This window comes from Aristolochia californica, unplaced genomic scaffold (genome assembly GCF_029961685.1).
Source record: "Aristolochia californica isolate CCGP_79_NKW_82.1479 unplaced genomic scaffold, dmAriCali1.0.hap1 SCAF_1, whole genome shotgun sequence".
Classification (NCBI taxonomy): Eukaryota; Viridiplantae; Streptophyta; class Magnoliopsida; order Piperales; family Aristolochiaceae; genus Aristolochia; species Aristolochia californica.
The window spans coordinates 14,368,096-14,390,313 of record NW_027181770.1 but is presented as its reverse complement, the minus strand read 5'-3'; the positions used below and the strand labels follow the sequence as shown (position 1 = coordinate 14,390,313).

General features: G+C 32.5%; 1 non-coding gene across 1 annotated transcript; it reads left to right on the top strand.

Annotated features, from left to right (window-relative positions):
- Nucleotides 1–1,724: 1,724 nt before the first annotated feature.
- Nucleotides 1,725–1,831, top strand: LOC137965265 (small nucleolar RNA R71). Its single transcript, XR_011116041.1, has one exon. It is a non-coding gene; the product is annotated as a small nucleolar RNA R71 (small nucleolar RNA).
- Nucleotides 1,832–22,218: the final 20,387 nt, after the last annotated feature.

The following is a 22,218-nucleotide window of genomic DNA, read 5'->3' as shown; positions in this document are numbered from 1 at the left end:
GTTTCCTCATCAAAATAGTCCATCTCTAAAGATGTTATGTAAGACTCAAAAAATTCAAGAGTGGATTCATCATCAAGCATAACAGTCTCTATCTTAAATGCAAGACTCAGATCATCAGACTCAAGTGGATGGTGCCTGACATTAAACACATTCAACGAGACCTTAAAATTTCCAAAAGACAACTCCAACTCACCACTTTTACAATGAATGAAAACATTAGATGTGGCTAAGAAGGGATGTCCTAGGATGATAGGAATTTGGTTGGTCACATTAACTACTGGTTCTATATCAAGAACAATGAAATCAATCAGGAACATAAATTTGTCCAATATTATCAAAACATCTTCAACTATTCCTCGTGGTATCTTGACAGAATGGTCAGCTAGTTGAAGTGTGATGGGGGTAGGCTTCAATTCCCCCAAACCTAATTGCTGGTACACAAAGAAAGGAAGCAAATTCACACTTGCCCCTAAGTCAAGAAGAGCTCTCTAGATGGTATGTTCACCAATGACACATGAAATTGTGGGCATCCAGGATCTTTAACTTTAGGAGGAGTGTTGTGCTTTAGAATTGAGCTTACATTCTCAGTAAGAAATACCTTTTTGTTAACATGTTGTTTTCTCTTCTATGTACAAAGGTCTTTCAAAAATAGGGCATAGGCAGGGACTTGCCTAATAGCATCAAGAAGTGGAATGTTAATGTGAACCTTACTAAACAGTTCCAATGTTTCATGCATGATATCTCCTTTCCTAGGTGGGCCCGATAACCTCTTCGGATAAGGAGCTGGTGGGACTTGGTTAGGGATCTGCTTGGCTGTTGGTGGAGAACTTGGAGGTTCTTCACTCAATGATGTGTCCCCATTGTCATCCTTTGACTCCGTAGACTTAGTGGTCCCTACCCCATAGTTCAACTCACGACAACTCCTAAGGGTGGTTGTGGCTTTGGCTTGCTCGTGGTGGGGATTGGAACTTGACCCACTCTCATGTGTGCCTTTGATGTTAGGAATGGTTTGACTCGGGAGTCTATTTTGTGCCTGTTCACTCATGAGGCTGGCCAACTGACTCACTTGCATTTCAAGTTTAGAAATGGAGGACTATGTATTCTGCATGAATAGTTGAAGTGTGTCCTCAAGTGAAGGTTTTTGTGGAATCAATGGCTGTTGAGTGAAGTGTGGGTGCAGAACTTGGGGTTGAGTAAACCCTGGAGGACCCTCAACCTGTGGGCCCTTGGACCATGAGAAATTTGGGTGCCTAGCCCAACCCGGATTATATGTTTCCGAAAAAGGATAGTTCCGGTTTGGTCTATGAAAAATTTGGACTGCATTCAAGTCCTCAATGAGCTCCGGGTAGGAGGAACTAGATGGACTCATTTGTGTGGGATGAGATGAACTAGAGCATATGGTACAGACAGTAGATGGGTTTGGAGCAGGTGAACTCTTGGACACCATAAGGGCATCAATTTTTCTTATTAACCCCTCAATCTTGGCCATGAGCATGGGTGTTTCACTAACCTCTTAGATACCCCCTCTTTTGGCTTCGTGGGATCTCCAATCAACATTAAATGATGAACCCAATTGTTGAGATTGATCACTCAATGTTTCAAAGAAGTCACACGCCTCACTAGCACTCTTACCCATCAAACTCCCACCACTTGTTGCATCTAGCATGGATCTAACCTGAGGTGTAAGACCTTGATAAAAGTATTGCACTAAATTCCATTTCTCAAAACCATGATGCGGACACCTACGGATCAAATCTTTCCATTTCTCCCAAGCTTCATAAAAGTGTTCACCCTCCTGCTGCATAAAGTTGGAGATTTTTCTCCTGAGGGCCGTAGTTCTCTGAATGGGAAAGTACTTGGACAAAACTTTCATGACTAATGTGTCCCATGAAGTAATGCTGCCCACCTCTAAGGAATTAAGCCAAGACTTGGCCATATCCTTAACTAAAAATGGAAAAAGTCTTAACCGGATAGAGTCATCTGAGAAATTCTGGAATTTGAAAGTCGCACAGATATCTAAGAATTCCTTGATGTGGTAATAAGGGTCCTCCTTCTCGAACCCATAGAATGTAGGGAGGAGTTGGATCACACCCGGTTTCAACTCATAACTGGCAGTAGTAGTGGGTGGCAATATAATACAAAAAGGTGATGTGAAGTTGGATAGGATAGAATAATCCCTCAGGACTCTACGGTCATCTGCTGTAAGTAACTGTAATGGTTCACCCTGATTGGCCATGGTAGCTCCTAACTTGACTTCTGGTGTTTTCCTACAAATATGTTCAACCTCTTCAACAAAGGGAGCTAATGGTTCACCTAGGGAGCTGCGCCTGGGCATAAAAACACAAAAAGAAACAAAACTAACTAACTAGAAGAAATAAAAATAACACCATACAAAATCAACAAGAAAAAAAAAACATAAAATTATTAAAGCAGAAAAATAAATCTAACCTAAGACCATGGAGAACAAAGAAATACACTTAATACGTGCCTCCCCGGCAACGGCGCCAAAAACTTAATGTGAAATTTAATTACATCGGCTTTTATACCTCGCAAGTGTACAAATCGTTCATATAATCTAGCAAGAAGCGAGGGTAATATCCACTGGGAGGACTGAATTTTGTGTATTCTTCAGTCAACTAGCCTAACCAAATATGATGAATTAATATGAACTAAACACTGATTATATCCTAAATTATCAAGCAATGATCTAATTAACAACTTGCACAACAAGAAACGTCAACTCTGGATTTTATCGTGATTCATGCCTCTCTCTCGAGTGCCACATAACCACGAATCTGGATTGTCAATCCTTGTGTCTAGCCCCTCTCGGGCGCCTAGAGTTAAAGAAAAAGACCGGATTATAATACCAGAATCCAACCTAAATTATAATCCTGCCCTAACTAGCTAATTACTCAAAAAAATAGGAAAAAAAATATTTGATAAACATTAATTCTCAAATCAAATTTAATAGGCATTCAAACCTAAGTTCAAACTATAGGAAACTAATTAAATTAAAAAATTATGGATTACTCCCCTTCTTCTTCCTCTCGCTCAGGCAGCAATTCCGTTCTCATGGTTGCTGCAATTTCCAGAAATTAAGGGCTTCGGGATGCAGGAGCGAGCGGCCGGAAGTGGAGGTGACGTCGGCGAAGAGGAATCGAAATCGGCACCGGAAGAGGTGGTGCGGCGGAAGACGAGATGGAAGCAAAATCCTCTGACCGGCTCTCTCGAGTTTCGGTCGGAGTCGGACTAGGCTCTGGAAGTGGTCAAAATGCATAATCGACGCCGTAGGAGCACTCTCGAGTTACCTCTCGTCCTGGCGAAAAGAAAATGGCAGTGTCGAACTCGCCGCAACAAAGACTCTCTCGAGCTCTCCTCGAATCTGTTCTCGGTTGCCAGATGGCGGTGGACAACGAAGGAGCGCGGAGAACGACGGCTGGGAGAAAAATCCTCTCGGCTCTCTCTTCTTTCAATCGGTAGCTCCTTCCCTTTCTCCCCCATGAGCTCTCCTTTCTATTGAACGATTTTGCCCTAAAAATATCTCTCTTCCACCAATGGCATTTTTGTAAATATCTCCTTCTCCACCAAAATTCTCCAGAAATTCCATTATTGAATCCATCAAAATAATTTCAAGAATAAATAAACCCTAAAAGCAATGAAATATAATTCAGGAGAGAAAAATATGCAATATAAGCAGTGATTAATGCCAAATTCAATAAATGCACGTTTCATTTGAAAATCGATAAATAACCACCGATAACACAATTATAAGGGTTATTCTATTATAATTAACCTATTTCTCATGTTGGAATCTGGCATCTATCAACGGGCTATATTTTTTTAAGGAATTACTTATGGATTGGGAGTCAACACTCAGCTATAAATCCCCCGCCTCCCCCTTTTCCCAACGATTGCAAAACCTGATATATAAAAACAAAAAAGAGTATACAATTTGTAAAAATTACAGACACTATTTGGAATTATCTCTCTCTACATTTGTGCCTTGTGCATTTGCAATTTAGATGTACACTTTTTTCTTCAATCAAAACTTGAGTTTTCACTTTCCCTTCATCTCATAAACAAAAAGAGAGATAAAAGGCAAACAAATCACAACAAAATGAAAATTTTAGAGTTTTTGTATGAAAAAAATTTAAAGCAATAAACAAATGTAAGTAAAGAAAATTTATTCACACACCATAAATGAACACAAAAGTTTTGTTATCAAAGTTTGGGAAATTCCACTAGTTCAACCCTAATACCTAAAAATTTATAAGAAAGAGATTTTATACACATGTTTTAAAAAATGGATATGCGTGCTTCAAACATGTTAAAGATGTTAATGACCTAAGGATCCAAACCTTTTAAAGTGAATAACATTAAATTCTCAAGTGAACGTGCGGTGGGATATTTACCCGAGTCAAACAAGCCATTATTTTGCGCATTTACAAAAAGTTGACCTAACGATCATATATGATTATAAAGTGATTTATCATGCGTAAAAGGCTATATTTTTTGAACGGAATGACTTATGGATTGGGAGTCAACACTCAGTTAAAAATCCCCCACCTCCCCCTTTTCCCGACGATTGCTAAACCCGATATATAAAAACTAAAAAGAGTTTACAATCGCAAAAAATTACTGACACTTTCTGGATTTATCTCTCTCTACCTTTATGCATTGTGCATTTCTAATTTAGATGTATATTTTTTTTTAAAATCAAAACTTAAGTTTTTGCTTTTCATTCATCTCATAAACAAAAAAAGAAATAAAAGGCAAATAGATCACATCAAAATGAAAATTCTAGAGTTTATGTATGGAAAGAATTTAAAGCAAAAACAAATGTAAGTAAAAATTTTTTTTTCACACACCACAAATGAGCACAAAAGTTTTGTTATCCAAATTTTGGAAATTCCACTAGTTCAACACTAATAGCTCGGAATTTTATGAGAAAGAGATTTTTCTACACATTTTTAAAAAATGGATATGTAAGCTTGAAACATGTTAAAGATGCAAATGACCTATGGATCCAAACCTTTTAAAGTGAATAACATTAAATTCTCAAGTGAACGTGCAGTGGGAAATTTACTCGAGTCAAACAAGCCATTATTTTGCCAATTTACAAAAAGCTGAACTAATGATCATATATGATTGAAAGTGATTTATCATGCGTAATGAGCTATATTTTTGTAAGGAATGACTTATGGATTGGGAGTCAACACTCAGTTAAAAATCCCCCGTCTCCCCCTTTTCCAGACGATTGCAAAAGAGTTTACAATCCCTAAAAATTATAGACACTTTTTGGAATTATCTCTCTCTATATTTGTGCATTGTGCATTGTACATTTCAATTTTAGATGTATACTTTTTTCTTAAATCAAAACTTGAGTTTTCACTTTCCCCTCATCTCGAAAACAAAAAAAAGAGATAAAACGAAAATAGATCATAACAAAATGAAAATATTAGAGTTCATGTTTGGAAAGAAGTTAAAGCAATAAACACATGTAAGTAAAGAAAATTTATTCACCCACCACAATTGAGCAGAAAAGTTTTCTTATCCAAGGGTGGGAAATTCCACTAGTTCAACCCTAACAGTTGGGAATTTTATTAGAAAGAGATTTTTCTACACATGTTTTAAAAAATGGATACGCATGCTTGAAACATGTTAATGTTGCAAATGACCTTTGGATCCAAACCTTTTAAAGTGAAAAACATTAAATTCTCAAGTGAACATGCAGTGGGATATTTACCCGAGTCAAACAAGCCATTATTTAGCCCATTTACAAAAAGCGGATCGAACGATCATAAATGATTTTAAAGTGATTTATCATGCGTAACAGGCTATATTTTTTGTAAGGAATGACTTATGGATAGGGAGTCAATACACGGTTAAAAATCCCCCGCTTCCCCCTTTTCCCGAAGATTGCAGAACCTGATATATAAAAACTAAAAAGAGTTTACAATCCCTAAAAATTAGTAACACTTTTTTAAATAACTCTCTCTACATTTGTGCATTGTGCATTTCCCTTTTAGATGTTTACTTGTTCCTTAAATCAAAACTTGAGTTTTCACTTTCCTTTCATCTCTTAAACAAAAAGAGAGATAAAAGGCAAATAGATCACAATAAAATAAAATGTTTAGAGTTTATGTATGAAAATAATTTAAAGCAATAAACAAATGTAAGTATAGAAAATTTATTCTCACACCACAAATGAACACAAAAGTTTTGTTAGCCAAGCTTGGGAAATTCCACTAGTTCAACCCTAACAGCTGGGAATTTTATTAGAAAGAGATTTTTCTACACATGTTTTAAAAAATGGATACACATGCTTGAAACATGTTAATGTTGCAAATGACCTATGGATCCAAACCTTTTAAAGTGAATAACATTAAATTCTCAATTGAACATGCTGTGGGATATTTACCCGAGTCAACCAACCCACTATTTTGCCATTTTACAAAAAGCAGACCTAACGATCATAGATGATTTTAAAGTGATTTATCATGCATAACGGGCTATATTTTTTGTGAGGAATGACTTATGGATTGGGAGTCAACACTCAGTTAAAAATCCCCCGCTTCCCCCTTTTCCCGACTGTTGCAGAACCTGATATATAAAAACTAAAAAAAGTTTACAATCCCTAAAAATTACTGACACTTTTTGGAATTATCTTTGTCTACATTTGTGCTTTGAGCATTTCCATTTTAGATGTATACTTTTTTCTTAAATCAAAACATGAGTTTTCACTTTCCCTTCATCTCGTAAACAAAAAAAAAAAGATAAAAGGCAAATAGATCACAACAAAATGAAAAGTTTAGAATTTATGTATGGAAAGAATTTAAAGCAATAAACCAATGTAAGTAAAGAATATTTATTCACACACCACAAATGAACACAAAAGTTTTCTTATCCAAGTGTGGGAAATTCCTCTTGTTCAACCCTAATAGCTCTGAATTTTGTAAGAAAAAGATTTTTCTACACATGTTTTACAAAATGGATATGCATGCTTGAAACATTTTAAAGACGCAAATGACCTATGGATCAAAACCTTTTAAACAGAATAACAATAAATTCTCAAGTGAACGTGCAATGGGATATTTACCCAGGTAAAACAAGCCTTTATTTTTCCCATTTACAAAAAGCTAACATAACGATCATAGATGATTGTAAAGTGATGTATCATGCATAACAGGGTATAGTTTTGTAAGGAAGGACTTATGGATTGGGAGACAAGACTCAGTTAAAAATCCCCCGCCTCCCCCTTTCCCTACGATTGCAAAACCTGATATATAAAATGTAAAAAGAGTTTACAATCCCAAAACATTATAGACACTTTTTGGAATTATCTCTCTCTACATTTGTGCATTGTGCATGTCCATTTTAGATGTATACTTTTTTGTTAAATCAAAACTTGATTTTTCACTTTCCCTTCATCTCGTAAACAAAAAAAGAGATAAAATGCAAAAAGATCACAACAAAATAAAAATTTTAGAGTTTATGTATGGAAAAAATTTAAAGCAATAACAAATGTAAGTAAAGAAAATTTATTCGAACACCACAAATAAACACAAAAGTTTGGTTATCCAAGTTTGGGAAATTCCACTAGTTCAACCTTAATAGCATGGAATTTTATAAGAAAGAGATTTTTCTACACATGTTTTAAAAAATGTTTATGCATGCTTGAAACATGTTAAAGATGCAAAGGACCTAAGGATCCAAACCTTTGAAAGAGAATAACATTAAATTCTCAAGTGAATGTGCGGTGGGATATTTACCCGAGTCAAACAAGCCATTAATAAAAAGCTGACCTAAGAATCATAGATGATTGTAAAGTGATTTATCATGCGCGACGGGCTGTATTTTTGTAAGGAATGACTTATGGTGATGGAGTCAACACTCAGTTAAAAATCCCATGCCTCCCCCTTTACCTGACGATTGCAAAACCTGATACATAAAAACTAAAAAGATTTCACGGTTCCTAAAAATTACAAAAACTTTTTGGGAATTATCTCACTCTACATTTGTGTATTATTAATTTTCATTTAGATGTGTACTTTTTTCTTAAATCAAAACTTGAGTTTTCAATTTCCCTTTATCTCGTAAACAAACAAGAAGATAAAAGGCAAATAGATCACAACAAAAAGAAAATTTTAGAGTTTATGTATGGAAAGAATTTAAAGCAATAACAAATGTAAGTAAAGAAAATTAATTCACAAACGACAAATGAACACAAAAGTTTTGTTACCCATGTTTGGGAAATTCCACTTGTTCAATCCTAATAGCTTGGAATTTTATAAGAAAGATTTTTCTACACATGTTTTAAAAAATGGATATGCATGCTTGAAAGACGTTAAAAAAGTATATGAACTATGGATCTAAACTTTTTAAAGAGAATAACATTAAATTCTCAAGTGAACGTGCATTGGGATATTTATCCGAGTCAAACAGCCATTATTTTGCCCATTTACAAAAAGCTGACCTAACGATCATAGATGATTGAAAAGTGATTTATCATTCGTGATGGGCTATATTTTTTATAAGGAATGACTTATGGATTGGGAGTCAAAACTCAGTTAAAAATCCCCTCTTCCCCCTTTTCCCGACGATTGCAAAACCTCAAATATAAAAACTAAAAAGAGTTTAAAATCCCTTATAATTACAGACACTTTTTGGAATTATCTCTCTCTAAATTTGTGCATTGTGCATTTCCATTTTATTTATACAATTTTTACTTGAATCAAAACTAAATTTTCACTTTCCGTTCACCTCGTACACAAAAAAAGAGATCAAAGGCAAATAGATCACAAAAAAATGAAAATGTTAGAGTTTATGTATGGAAAGAATTTAAAACAATAAAAATGTAAGTAAAGAAAATTGATTCACACACCAGAAATGAAAAAAAAAGTTTGTTTATCCAAGTTTGGGAAATTCCACTAGTTCAACCCTAATTGCTTGGAATTTTATAAGAAAGAGATTTTTCAACACATGTTTTAAAAAATGGATATGCATGCTTGAAACATGTTAAAGATGCAAATGACCTATGGATCCAAACCTTTTAAAGAGAATAACATTAAATTCTCAAGTGAACATACGGTGGGATATTTCCCTAAGGAAAACAAGCCATTATTTTTCCTATTTAGAAAAAGTTTACCTAACGATCATAGATGATTGTAAAGTGTTTTATTATGCATAACGGGCTGTATTTTTGTAAGGAATGACCTATGGATTGGGAGTCAACACTCAGTTGAAAATCCCCCGCCTCCCCCTTTTCCTGACGATTGCAAAACCTGATATATAAAAACTACAAAGAGTTTGCAATCCCTAAAAATTACAGACACATTTTCGGAATTATCTCTCTCTACATTTGTGCATTGTGCATTTCCATTTTAGATGTATACTTTTTTCTTAAATCAAAACTTGAGTTTTCATTTTCCATTCATCTCGTAAATAAAAAAAGAGATAAAAGGGTAATCGATCACAACAAAATGAAAATTTTAGAGTTTATTTATGGAAAGAATTTAAAGATATAACAAATGTATGTAAAGAAAATTTTTCATACACCACAAATCAACACAAAAGATTTGTTATCCAAGTTTGGGAAATTCCACTAGTTCAACCCTAAATTGCTTGGAATTTAAAAAGAAAGAGATTTTTCTACTCATGTTTTAAAAAATGGATATGCATGCTTGAAACATGTTAAAAATGCAAATGACCTATGGATCCAAACATTATATAGAGAATAACATCAAATTCTCAAGTGAACGTGCGAGGGGATATTTACCTGAATCAAACAAGCCAATATTTTGCCCATTTACAAAAAGTTGACCTAACGATCATAGATGGTTGTAAAGTGATTTATCATGCGAAACAGGTTATATTTTTGTAAGGAATGACTTATGGATTGGGAGTCAACACTTAGTTAAAAATCCTTCCCGACAAGAGCAAAACCAGATCTATAAAAACTAAAAAGAGTTTAAAATCCCTAAAAATTAAAGACACTTTTTGAAATTATCTCTCTCTACATTTGTGCATTGTGCATTTCAATTTTAGATGTATACTTTATTCTTAAATCAAAACTTGAGTTTTCACTTTGCCTTCATCTCATAAACAAAACAAGAGATAAAAGGCAAATTGATCAGAACAAAATGAAAATTTTTGAGTATGTATGGAATGAATTTAAAGAAATAATTATTGTAAGACAAGAAAAGTTATTCACCCACTACAAATGAACACAAAAGTTTTGTTATCCAAGTTTGGGAAATTTCACTAGTAACCCCCTAATAGCTTGGAATTTGATATGCAAGAGATTTTTCTACACTTGTTTTCAAAAATGGATATGCATGCTTGAAACATGTTAAAGATGCAAATGACCTATGGATCAAAACCTATGAAAAAGAATAAAATTAAATTCTCAAGTGAACGGGCGGTGGGATATTTACCCGAGTCAAACAAGCCATTATTTTGCCCATTTACAAAAAGCTGACCTAAAGATCATAGATAATTGTAAAGTGATTTATCATTCGTAATGGGCTTTATTGTTTGTAAAGAATGACTTATGGATTGGGAGTCAACACTCAGTTAAAAATCCCCTGCCTCCCCCTTTTTCCAATGATTGGAAAACCTTATATATAAAAACTAAAAAGAGTTTACAATCCCTAAAAATTACAGAAACTTTTATGAATTATCACTCTCTAAATTTGTGCACTGTGCATTTCCATTTTAGATGTATACTTTTTTATTAAATCAAAACTTTCCCTTCATCTCGTAAACAAAAGAAGAGATAAAAGCCAAATAGGTGGCAACAAAATGAAAATTTTAGAGTTTATGTACGGAAAGAATTTAAATCAATAACAAATGTAAATAAATAAAATTTATTCACACACTACAGATGAACAAAAAAGATTAGCTATCCAAGTTTGGGAAATTCAACTAGTTCAACCTTAATAGCTTGGAATTTTATAAGTCTACACATGTTTTCAAAAAATTTTATGCATGCTTGAAACATGTTAAAGATGCAAATGACCTATGGATCAAAACCTTTTAAAGAGAATAACATTAAATTCTCATGTGAACGTGTGGTGGGATATTTACTCGAGTAAAACAAGCCATTATTTTGCCCATTTACAAAAAGCTGACCAAAAGATCATAGATGATTGTAAAGTGATTTATCATGCGTTACGGGCTATATTTTTGTAAGGAAAGACTTATGGATTAGTAGTCAACACTTAATTAAAAATCCCCAGCCTCCTCCTTTTCCCGATGATAGCAACACCTGATATATAAAAACTAAAAAGACTTTACAATCCCAAAAAATTACTAGCACTTTTTGGAATTATCTCTCTCTACATTTGGGCATTGTGGATTTCCATTTTAGATGTATACTTTTTTCTTAAATCAAAACTTGAGTTTTCACTATCCCTTCATCTCATAAACAAAAAAAGAGATATAAGGCAAATACATCACAACAAAATGAAAATTTTAGAGTTTATGTATAGAAAGAGTCTAAAGCAATAACAAATGTAAGTAAAAAAAAAATTATTCAGACACCAGAAATGAACACAAAAGTTTGGTTATCCAAGTTTGGGAAATTCCACTAGTTCAACCCAAATAGCTTGGAATTTTATAAGAAAGAGATTATTCTACATATGTTTTAAAAAATGGATATGCATGCTTGAAACATGTTAAAGATGCAAATGACCTATGGATCCAAACCTTTTAAAGCGAAAAATATTAAATTCTCAAGTGAACGTGCGGTGGGATATTTACTCGAGTAAAACAAGCCATCATTTTGCCCATTTACGAAAAGTAGATCTAACGATCATAGATGATTGCAAAGTGATTTATCATGCATAACGGGTTGTATTTTTATAAGAAATGACTTATGCATTGGGAGTCAACATTCAGTTAAAAGTCCCCCGCCTCACCCTTTTCCTGACGATTGCAGAACCTGATATTTAAAAGCTAAAAGAGTTTACAATCCCTAAAAATTACAGACACTTTTTGGAATTATCTCTCTCTACATTTCCGCATTGTGCATTTACATTTTAGATGTATACTTTTTTCTTAAATCAAAACTTGACTTTTCACTTTCCCTTCATCTCTTAAACAAAAAAAGAGATAAAAGCCAAATAGATCACAACAAAATGAAAATTTTAGAGTTTATGTATCGAAATAATTTAAAGCAATAACAAATGTAAGTAAATAAAATTTATTTACACACTACAAATGAAGACAAAAGTTTTGTTATCCAAGTTCGGGAAATTCCACTAGTGCAACCCTAATAGCTTGGAATTTTAAAAGAAAGAGATTTTTCTACACATGTTTTAAAAAATGGATATGCATACTTGAAACATGTTAAAGATGTAAATGACCTATGGATCCAAACCTTTTAAAAAGAATAACATTAAATTCCCAAGTGAACGTGCGGTGGGATATTTACCCGAGTCAAACAAGCCATTATTTTGCCCATTCACAAAAAGCTGACCTAACGATCATAGATGATTGTAAAGTGATTTATCATACGTAATGGATTATATTTTTTAAGGAATGACTTATGGATTGGGAGTCAACACTCAGTTAAAAATCCTCCGCCTCCCCCTTTTCCCGACGATTGTAAAACCTGATATATAAAAACTAAAAAGAGTTTACAATCCCTAAAAATTACAGACACTTTTAGAATTATTTCTCTCTACATTTTTTCATTGTGCATTTCCATTTTAGTTCTATACTTTTTTCTTAAATCAAAACTTGAGTTTTCACTTTTCCTTGATCTCGTAAACAAAAAAAGAGATAAAAGGCAAATAGATCACAAAAAAATTAAAATTTAAAGTTTATGTATGGAAATAATTTAAAGCAATAAAAAATTTAAGTAAAAACATTTTACTCACAAACCAAAAGTTTTGTTATCCAAGTGTGGGAAATTGCACTAGTTCAACCCTAATAGCTTGGAATTTTATAAGAAGGAGATTTTTCTACACATGTTTTAAAAAAAAGATATGCATTCTTGAAACATGTTAAATATGCAAATGACATATAGATCCAAACCTTATATAGAGAATAACATTAAATTCTCAAGTGAACGTGCGGTGGGATATTTACCCAAGTCAAACAAGCCATTATTTTGCCCATTTACAAAAAGCTGACCTAACGATCATAGATGATTGTAAAGTGATTTATCATGCGTAACGGGCTGTAATTTTGTAAGGAATGACTTATGGATTGGGAGTCAACACTCAGTTAAATGTCCCCCGCCTCCCCCATTTCCAGACGATAGCAAAACCTGATATATAAAATCTAAAACGAATTTAGAATCACTAAAAATTACAGACACTTTTTAGAATTATCTCTCTCTACATTTGTGCATTATGCATTTCCATTTTAGATGTATTCTTTTTTCTGAAATAAACAATTGAGTTTTTACTTTCCCTTCCTCTCGCAAACAAAAAAAGAGATAAAACCCAAATAGATCACAACAAAATGTAAATTTTAGAGTTTTTGTATAGAAAAAATTTAAAGAAATAATAAATGTAAGTAAATAAAATTTATTCACACACCACAAATGAACATAAAAGTTTTATTATCCAAGTTTGGGAAATTCCACTAGTGCAACCCTAATTGCATGGAATTTTATAAGAAAGAGATTTTTCTACCCATGTTTAAAAAAATGGATATGCAGGCTTGAAACATGTTAAAGATACAAATGGCCTATGGATCCAAAGCTTTTAAGGAGAATAACATTAAATTCTCAAGAGAACATGCGGTGCGATATTTACCCGAGTCAAACAAGCCATTATTTTTCCCATTTACAAACAGCTGACCTAACGATCATAGATGATGGTAAAGTGATTTACATGTGTAACGGGCTTTATTTTTGTAAGGATTGACATATGGATTGGGAGTCAACACTCAGTTAAAAGGCCCCCCGCCTCCCCCTTTCCACGATTGCAAAACCTGATATATAAAACTTAAAAAAGAGTTTAGAATTCCTAAAAATTACAGAAACTTTTTGGGAATTATCTCCCTCTACATTTGTGCATTGTGCATTTCCATTTTAGATGTACACTATTTTTCTGAAATCAAAAGTTGAGTTTTCACTTTCCCTTCATCTTGCAAAAAAAAAAAGAGATAAAAGCCAAATAGATCACAAGAAAATGAAAATTTTAGAGTTTATGGAAGGAAAGAATTTATAGCAATAACAAATGTAAGTAAATAAAATTTATTCACACGCCAAAAATGAACACAAAAGTTTTATCATCCAAGTTTGGGAAATTCCACTAGTGCAACCCTAATTGCTTGTAATTTTACGAGAAAGATATTTTTCTGCACCTGTTTTAAAAAATGGATATCCATGCTTCAAACATGTTAAAGATACAAATGACCAATGGATCCTAAGCTTTTAAATAGAATAACATTAAATTCTAAAGTGAACGTGCTGTGGGATATTTACCCAAGTCAAACAAGCCATTATTTTGCCCATTTAAAAACAGTTGACCTAACGATCATAGATGATTGTAAAGTGATTTATCAAGCGTAACGGGCTATATTTCTGTAAGGAATGACTTATGGATTGGGTGCAACACTCAATTAATAATCCGCGTCCTTCCCCTTTTCCAGACGATTGCAAAACCGTATATATAAAAACTAAAAAGTTTTTACAATCCCTAAGAATTACAGACACTTTTTTGTATTATCTCTCTCTATTTTTTTCCATTGTGCATGTCCATTTTAGTTGTATACTTTTTTTTTTAAAACGAAACTTGAGTTTTGACTTTCTCTTCATCTCGTAAACAAAAAAAAGAGATAAAAGGCAAATAGATCACTACAAAATGAAAATTTTAGAGTTTATGAATGGAAAGAATATAAAACAATAAAAAATTTATTCAACACCACAAAAGAACACAAAAGTTTTGTTATCCAAGTTTGGGAAATTCCACTAATTCAACCCTAATAGCTTGGAATTTTATAAGAAAGAGATTTTTCTACACATGTTTTAAATAATGGATATGCATGATAGAAACACGTTAAAGATGTAAATGACCTATGGATCCAAACCTTTTAAAGAGAATAACATTAAATTCTGAAGTGAACGTGCGGTGGGATATTTACCCGAGTGAAACAAGCTATTATTTTGCTCATTTACAAAAAGCTGACCTAACGATCATAGATGATTGTAAAGTGATTTATCATGCGTGACGTGCTATATTTTTGAAACGAATGACTTATGGATTGGGAGTGAACACTCAGCTAAAAATCCCCGGCCTCCCCCTTTTTCCGACGATTGCAAAACCTAATATATAAAAACTAAAAAGAGTTTACAATCCCTAAAAATTATAGACACTTTTTGTAATTATCTCTCTCTACATTTGTGCAATGTGTATTTCCATTTTGGTTATATACTTTCTACTTAAATCAAAACTTGAGTTTTCATTTTCCGTACATCTCGTAAACAAAAAAAGAGATCATAGGCAAATAGATCACAACAAAATGAAAATGTTAGAGTTTATATATGGAAATAATTTAAAGGAATAAAAAATGTAAGTAAATAAAATTAATTCACACACCACAAATGAACACAAAAGTTGTTATCCAAGTTTGGGAAATTCGACTATTTCAAACCTAATAGCATGGAATTTTATAAGATTGAGATTTTTCTACACATGTTTTAAAAAATGGATATGCATGTATAAAACATGTTAAAGATGCAAATGACCTATGGATCCAAACCTTTTAAAGAGAATAACATTAAATTCTCAAGTGAACTAGCGGAGGGATATTTACTCGAGTCAAAAGAGCCATTATTTTGCCCATTTAAAAAAAACTGACCTAACGATCATAGATGATTGTAAAGTGATTTATCATGTGTAACGGGCTGTATTTTTTTAAGGAATGACTTATGGATTGGGAGTCAACACTCAGTAAAGTCCCCCACCTCCCCCTTTTCCCGACCATTGCAGAACTTGATATCTAAAAACTAGAAAAAGGTTAAAATCCCTAAAAATTACCGACACTTTTTTTGGAATTATCTCTCTTTACATTTATGCATTGTGCATTTCCAATTAAGATGTATACTTTTTTCTTAAATCAAAACATGAGTTTTCACTTTCCCTTCATCTCGTAAAGAAAAAAAGAGATAAAAGCCAAATAGATCACAACAAAATGAAAATTTTAGAGTTTATGTATGGAAAGAATTTAATGCAATAACAAATGTATGTAAAGAAAATTTATTCACACACGACAAATGAACACAAAAGTTTTGTTATCCAAGTTTGGGAAATTCCTCTAGTACAACCCTAATTGCTTGGAATTTTATAAGAAAGAGATTTTTCTAAACATGTTTTAAAAAATGGATATGCATGCTTGAAACATATTAACGATACAAATGACCTATGGATCCAAAGCTTTTAAATAGAAAACATTAAATTATCAAGTAAACGTGCGGTGGGATATTTACCCGAGTCAAGCAAGCCATTATTTTGCCCATTTACAAACAACTGACCTAACGATCATAGATGAATGTAAAGTGATTTATCATGTGTAATGGGCTATATTTTTGTAAGGAATGACTTATGGATTGGGAGTCAACATTCAATTAAAAATCCCCCACCTTCCCCATTTCCCGATGATTGCAAAACCTTATATATAAAAACTAAAAAGAGTTTACTATCCCTAAAAGTTACCAACACATTTTGGAATTACCTCTCTATACATTTGTGCATTGTGCATTTCCATTTGAGTTTGTACTTTTTTTCTTAAATCAAAAATTGAGTTTTCACTTTCCCTTCATTTCTTAAACAAAAGAAGGGATAAAAGGCAAATTGATCACAACAAAATGAAAATTTTAGAGTTTATGTATGGAAAGAATTTAAAGCAATAACAAATGTAAGTCAAGAAAATTTATTCACACACTACAAATGAACACAAAAGTTTTGTTATCCAAGTTTTGGAAATTCCTCTAGTTACCCCGTAATCGCTTGGAATTTTATAAGAAAGAGATTTTTTTACACATGTTTTAAAAAAAGGATATGCATGCTTGAAACATGTTGAAGATGAAAATGACCTATGCATCAAAACCTCTTAAAGAAAATAACATTAAATTCTCAAGTGAACGTGCTGTGGGATATTTACCCGAGTCAAACAAACCATTATTTTGCCCATTTACAAAAATCTTACCTAAAGATCATAGATCATTGTAAAGTGATTTATCATGCGTAACGGGATATATTTTTTGTAAGGAATGACTTATGGATTAGGAATCAACTCTCAGTTAAAAATCCCCCACCTCCGTTTTTTTCCCAACGATTGGAAAACCTGGAATATAAAAACTAAAAAGAGTTTACAATCAAAAAAAATTGAAGTCACTTTTTGGAATTATCTCTCTCTACATTTGTGCATTTTGCAATTCCATTTTTGATGTATAGTTTTTTCTTAAATCACAACTTGAGTTTTCACTTTCCCTTCATCTCGTAAACAAAAGAAGAGATAAATGGAAAATAGATCACAACAAAATGAAAATTTTAGCGTTTATGTATGGAAAGAATCTAAAGCAATAACAAATGTAAGTAAAGAAAATTTATTCACACACCTCAAATGAACTCAAAAGTTTGGTTATCCAAGTTTGGGAAATTCCACTAGTTCAACCCTAATAGCTTGGAATTTTATAAGAAAGAGATTTTTCTACATATGTTTTAAAAAATGGATATGCATGCTTGAAACATGTTAAAGATGCAAATGACCTTTGGATCCAAACCTTTCAAAGAGAATACCATTAAATTCTCAAGTGAACATGCGATGGTATATTTACCCGAGTCAAACAAGCCATTATTTTGCCCATTTACAAAAAACTGACCAGAAGATCATAGATGATTGTAAAGTGATTTATCATGCGTAACGGGCTGTATTTTTTGTATGTGATGACTTGTTGATTTTGAGTCAACAATCAATTAAATATCCCCCGCCTCCCCCTTTTCCCAATGATTGCAAACCTGATATATAAAAACTAAAAAGAGTTTACAATCACTAAAAATTACAGACAATGTTTGGAATTATCTAACCCTACATTTGTGCATTTTGCATTTGCTTTTTAGATATACACTTTTTTCTTAAATCAAAACTTGACTCTTCACTTTTCCTTCATCTCGTAAACAAAAAAAGAGATGAAAGGAAAATACATCACAACAAAATGAAACTTTTAGAGTTTATGTACAGAAATAATTTAAAGCAATAACAAATGTAAGTAAAGAAAATTTATTCACACACCACAAATGAACAGAAAAGTTTGGTTATACAAGTTTGGGAAATTCCACTAGTTCAACTCTAATAGCTTGGAATTTTTGAAAAAAGAGATTTTTTCTACACTTGTTTTAAAAAATGGATATGCATGCTTGAAACATGTAAAAGTTGCAAATGACCTATGGATCCAAACCTTTTAAAGAGAATAGCATTAAATTCTCAAGTGAATGTGCGGTGGAATATTTACGACTCAAATAAGCCATTATTTTGCCCATTTACAAAAAGCTGACCTAACGATCATAGATGATTGTAAAGTGATTTATCATGCATAACAGGCTATATTTTTGTAAGCAATGACTTATGGATTGGGAGTCAGCATTGAGTTAAAAGTCCCTCGCCTCCCCCTTTTCTCCGCGATTGCAAAACCTGATATATAAAAACTAAAAAGAGTTTAGAATCCCTAAAAATTACAAACACTTTTTGGGAATTATCTCTCTCTACATTTGTGCATTGTGCATTTCATTTTTAGATGTATACTTTTTTCTTAAATCAAAACTTGAGTTTTCCCTTTCCCATCATCTCGTCAACAAAAAAAAATAGATAAAAGCCAAATAGATTGCAACAAAATGTAAATTTTAGAGTTTATGTATGGAAAGAATTTAAAGCAATAAAAAATGTAAGTAAATAAAATTTATTCACACACTACAAATGAACACAAGAGTTTTGTTATCCAAGTTTGGGAAATTCCACATGTGCAGCCCTAACTTCTTGAAATTTTATGAGAAAAAGATTTTTCTACACATGGTTTAAAAAATTGATATGCATGCTTGAAACATGTTAAAGATACAAATGACCTATGAATCCAAAGCTTTTAAAGGGAATAACATTAAATTCTCAAGTGAACGTGGGGGTAGATATTTACCCGAGTCAAACAAGCCATTATTTTGCCCATTTACGAATAGCTGACCTAACGATCATAGATGATTGTCAAGTTATTCATCATGCATAACGAGCTATAATTTTGTAAGGAGTGACTTATAGATTGGGATTCAACACTCAATTAAAAAACACCCGCCTCCCCCTTTTCCCGACGAATGCAAAACCTTACATATAAAACCTAAAAAGAGTTTACAATCCCTAAAAATTACAGACACTTTTTGGAATTATCTCTCTCTAAATTTGTGCATTGTGCATTTCCATTTTAGTTGTGTAGTTTTTTTTTAAGTCAAAACTTGAGTTTTCACTTTCCCTTCATCTCGTAAACAAAAAAAAGATATAAAAGGCAAATAGATGACAACAAAATGAAAATTTTAGAGTTTATTGATGGAAAGAATTTAAAGCAATAACGAATGTAAGTATAGAAAATTTATTCACACACCACAAATGAACACAAAACTTTTGTTATCCAAGTTTGGGAAATTCCACTAGTTCAACCCTAATAATTTGGAATTTTATGAGAAAGAGATTTTTCTACACATGTATTAAAAAATGGATATTCATGCTTGAAACATGTTAAAGATGCAAATGACCTATGGATCCAAACCTTTTAAAGAGAATAACTTTAAATTCTCAAGTGAACGTGCGGTGGGATATTTACCCGACTCAAACAAGCCATTATTTTGCCAATTTACAAAAAGCTCACCAAACGATCATAGATCATTGTAAAGTGATTTATCATGCATAACAGGCTATTTTTTTAGTAAAGAATTACTTATGGATTGGGAGTCAACACTGAGTTAAAAGTCCCCTGCCTCCCCCTTTTCCCGACGATTGTAAAACCTAATATATAAAAACTAAAAAGTGTTTAGAATCCCTTAAAGTTACATAAAATTTTTGGGAATTATATCTCTCTAAATTTGTACTTTGTGCATTTCCATTGTAGATGTATACTTTTTTCTTAAATCAAAACTTGAGTTATCATTGTCCTTTTATCTCGTCAACAAAAAACATAGATAAAAGTCAAATAGATTGCAACAAAATTAAAATTTTAGAGTTTATGTATGGAAAGAATTTAAAGAAATAGCAAATGTAAGTAAAAAATTTATTCACACACCACAAATGAACCCAAGAGTTTTGTTATCCAAGTTTGGGAAATTCCACTAGTGCAGCCGTAATTGCTTGGAATTTTATGAAAAGAAGATTTTACTACACATGGTTTAAAAAATGGATATGCATACTTGAAACATGTTAAAGATACGAATGACCAATGAATCAAAAACTTTTAAAGGAAATAACTTTAATTCTCAAGTGAACGTACGGTGGGATATTTACCCGAGTCAAACAAGACATTATTTTGCCCATTTACAAACAGCTGACCTAACGATCATAGATGATTGTAAAGTTATTCATCATGCATAACGGGCTATATTTTTTTAAGGAATGACTCATGGATTGGGATTCAACACTTAATTAAAAAACATCCGCCTCCCCCTTTTCCCGACGATTGCAAAACCTTATAAAAACTAAAAAGAGTTTACAATCCCTAAAAATTACAGACACTTTTTGGAATTATCTCTCTCTATATTTGTGCATTATGCATTTCAATTTTAATTGTGTAGTTTTTTCTTAAGTCAAAAGTTGAGTTTTCACTTTCCCTTCACCTCGTAAACAAAAAAAAGAGATAGAAGGCAAAAAGATCACAACAAAATGAAAATTTTAGAGTTTATTGATGGAAAGAATTTAAAGCAATAACGAATGTAAGTATGGAAAATTTATTCACACACCACAAATGAACACAAAACTTTTGTTATCCAAGTTTGGGAAATTCCACTAGTTCAACCTTAATAATTTGGAATTTTATAAGAAAGAGATTTTTCTACACATGTTTTAAAAAATGGATATGCATGCCTGAAACATGTTAAAGATGCAAATGACCCACGAATCCAAACCTTTTAAAGAGAATAAATTTAAATTCCCAAGTGAACGTGCGGTGTGATATTTACCCGAGTCAAACAAGCCATTATTTTGCCTATTGACAAAAAGCTGAGCTAACGATCATAGATGATTGTAAAGTGATTTATCATGCGTAACAGGCTATATTTTTTTAAGGAATGACTTATGGATTGGGAGTCAACACTCAGTTAGAAATCCCCCGCCTCCCCTTTTCTCGACCATAGCAAAATCTGATATATAAAATCTAAAAAGAGTTTACAATCCCTTAAAATTACAGACACATTTTTGGAAATATCTCACTTTGCATTTGTGCATAGTGCATTTCCATTTTAGATGTACACTTTTTTCTTAAATCAAAACTTGAATTTTCACTTTATTTTCATTTTGTGAACAAAAGAAGACATAAAAGGCAAATAAATCACAACAAAGTGAAAAGTTTAGAGTTTATGTATGGAAAGAATTTAAAACAATAAAAAACGTAAGTAAAGAAAAAATATTCACACACCACAAATGAACACAAAAGTTTTGTTATCCAAGTTTGGGAAATTCCAGTAGTTCAACCCTTATAGCTTCGAATTTTATAAGTAAGAGATTTTTCTACATATGTTTTCAAAAATGGATATGCATGTTTGCAACACGTTAAAGACATAAATGACCTATGGATCCAAACCTTTTAAAGTGAATAACATTAAATTCTGAAGTGAAAGTGCGGTGGGATATTTACCTGAGCCAAACAATCCATTATTTTGCCTATTTACAAAAAGCTGACCTAACGATCATAGATGATTGTAAAGTGATTTATCATGCGAAACGGGCTATATTTTTCTAAGGCATGACCTATAGATTGGGAGTCAACACTGAGTTAAAAATCTCCCACCTCCCCCTTTTCCCAACCATTGCAAAACCTAATATATAAAAACTAAAAAGATTTTGCCATGCCTAAAAATTATAGAAACTTTTTCGAATTATCTCTCTCTACAATTGTGCATTGTTCATTTCCATTTTAGTAATATACTTTTTACTTAAATAAAAACTAGAGTTTTCGCTTTCCCTTCATCTCGTAAACAGAAAAAGAGATTAAAGGCAAATAGATCACAATAA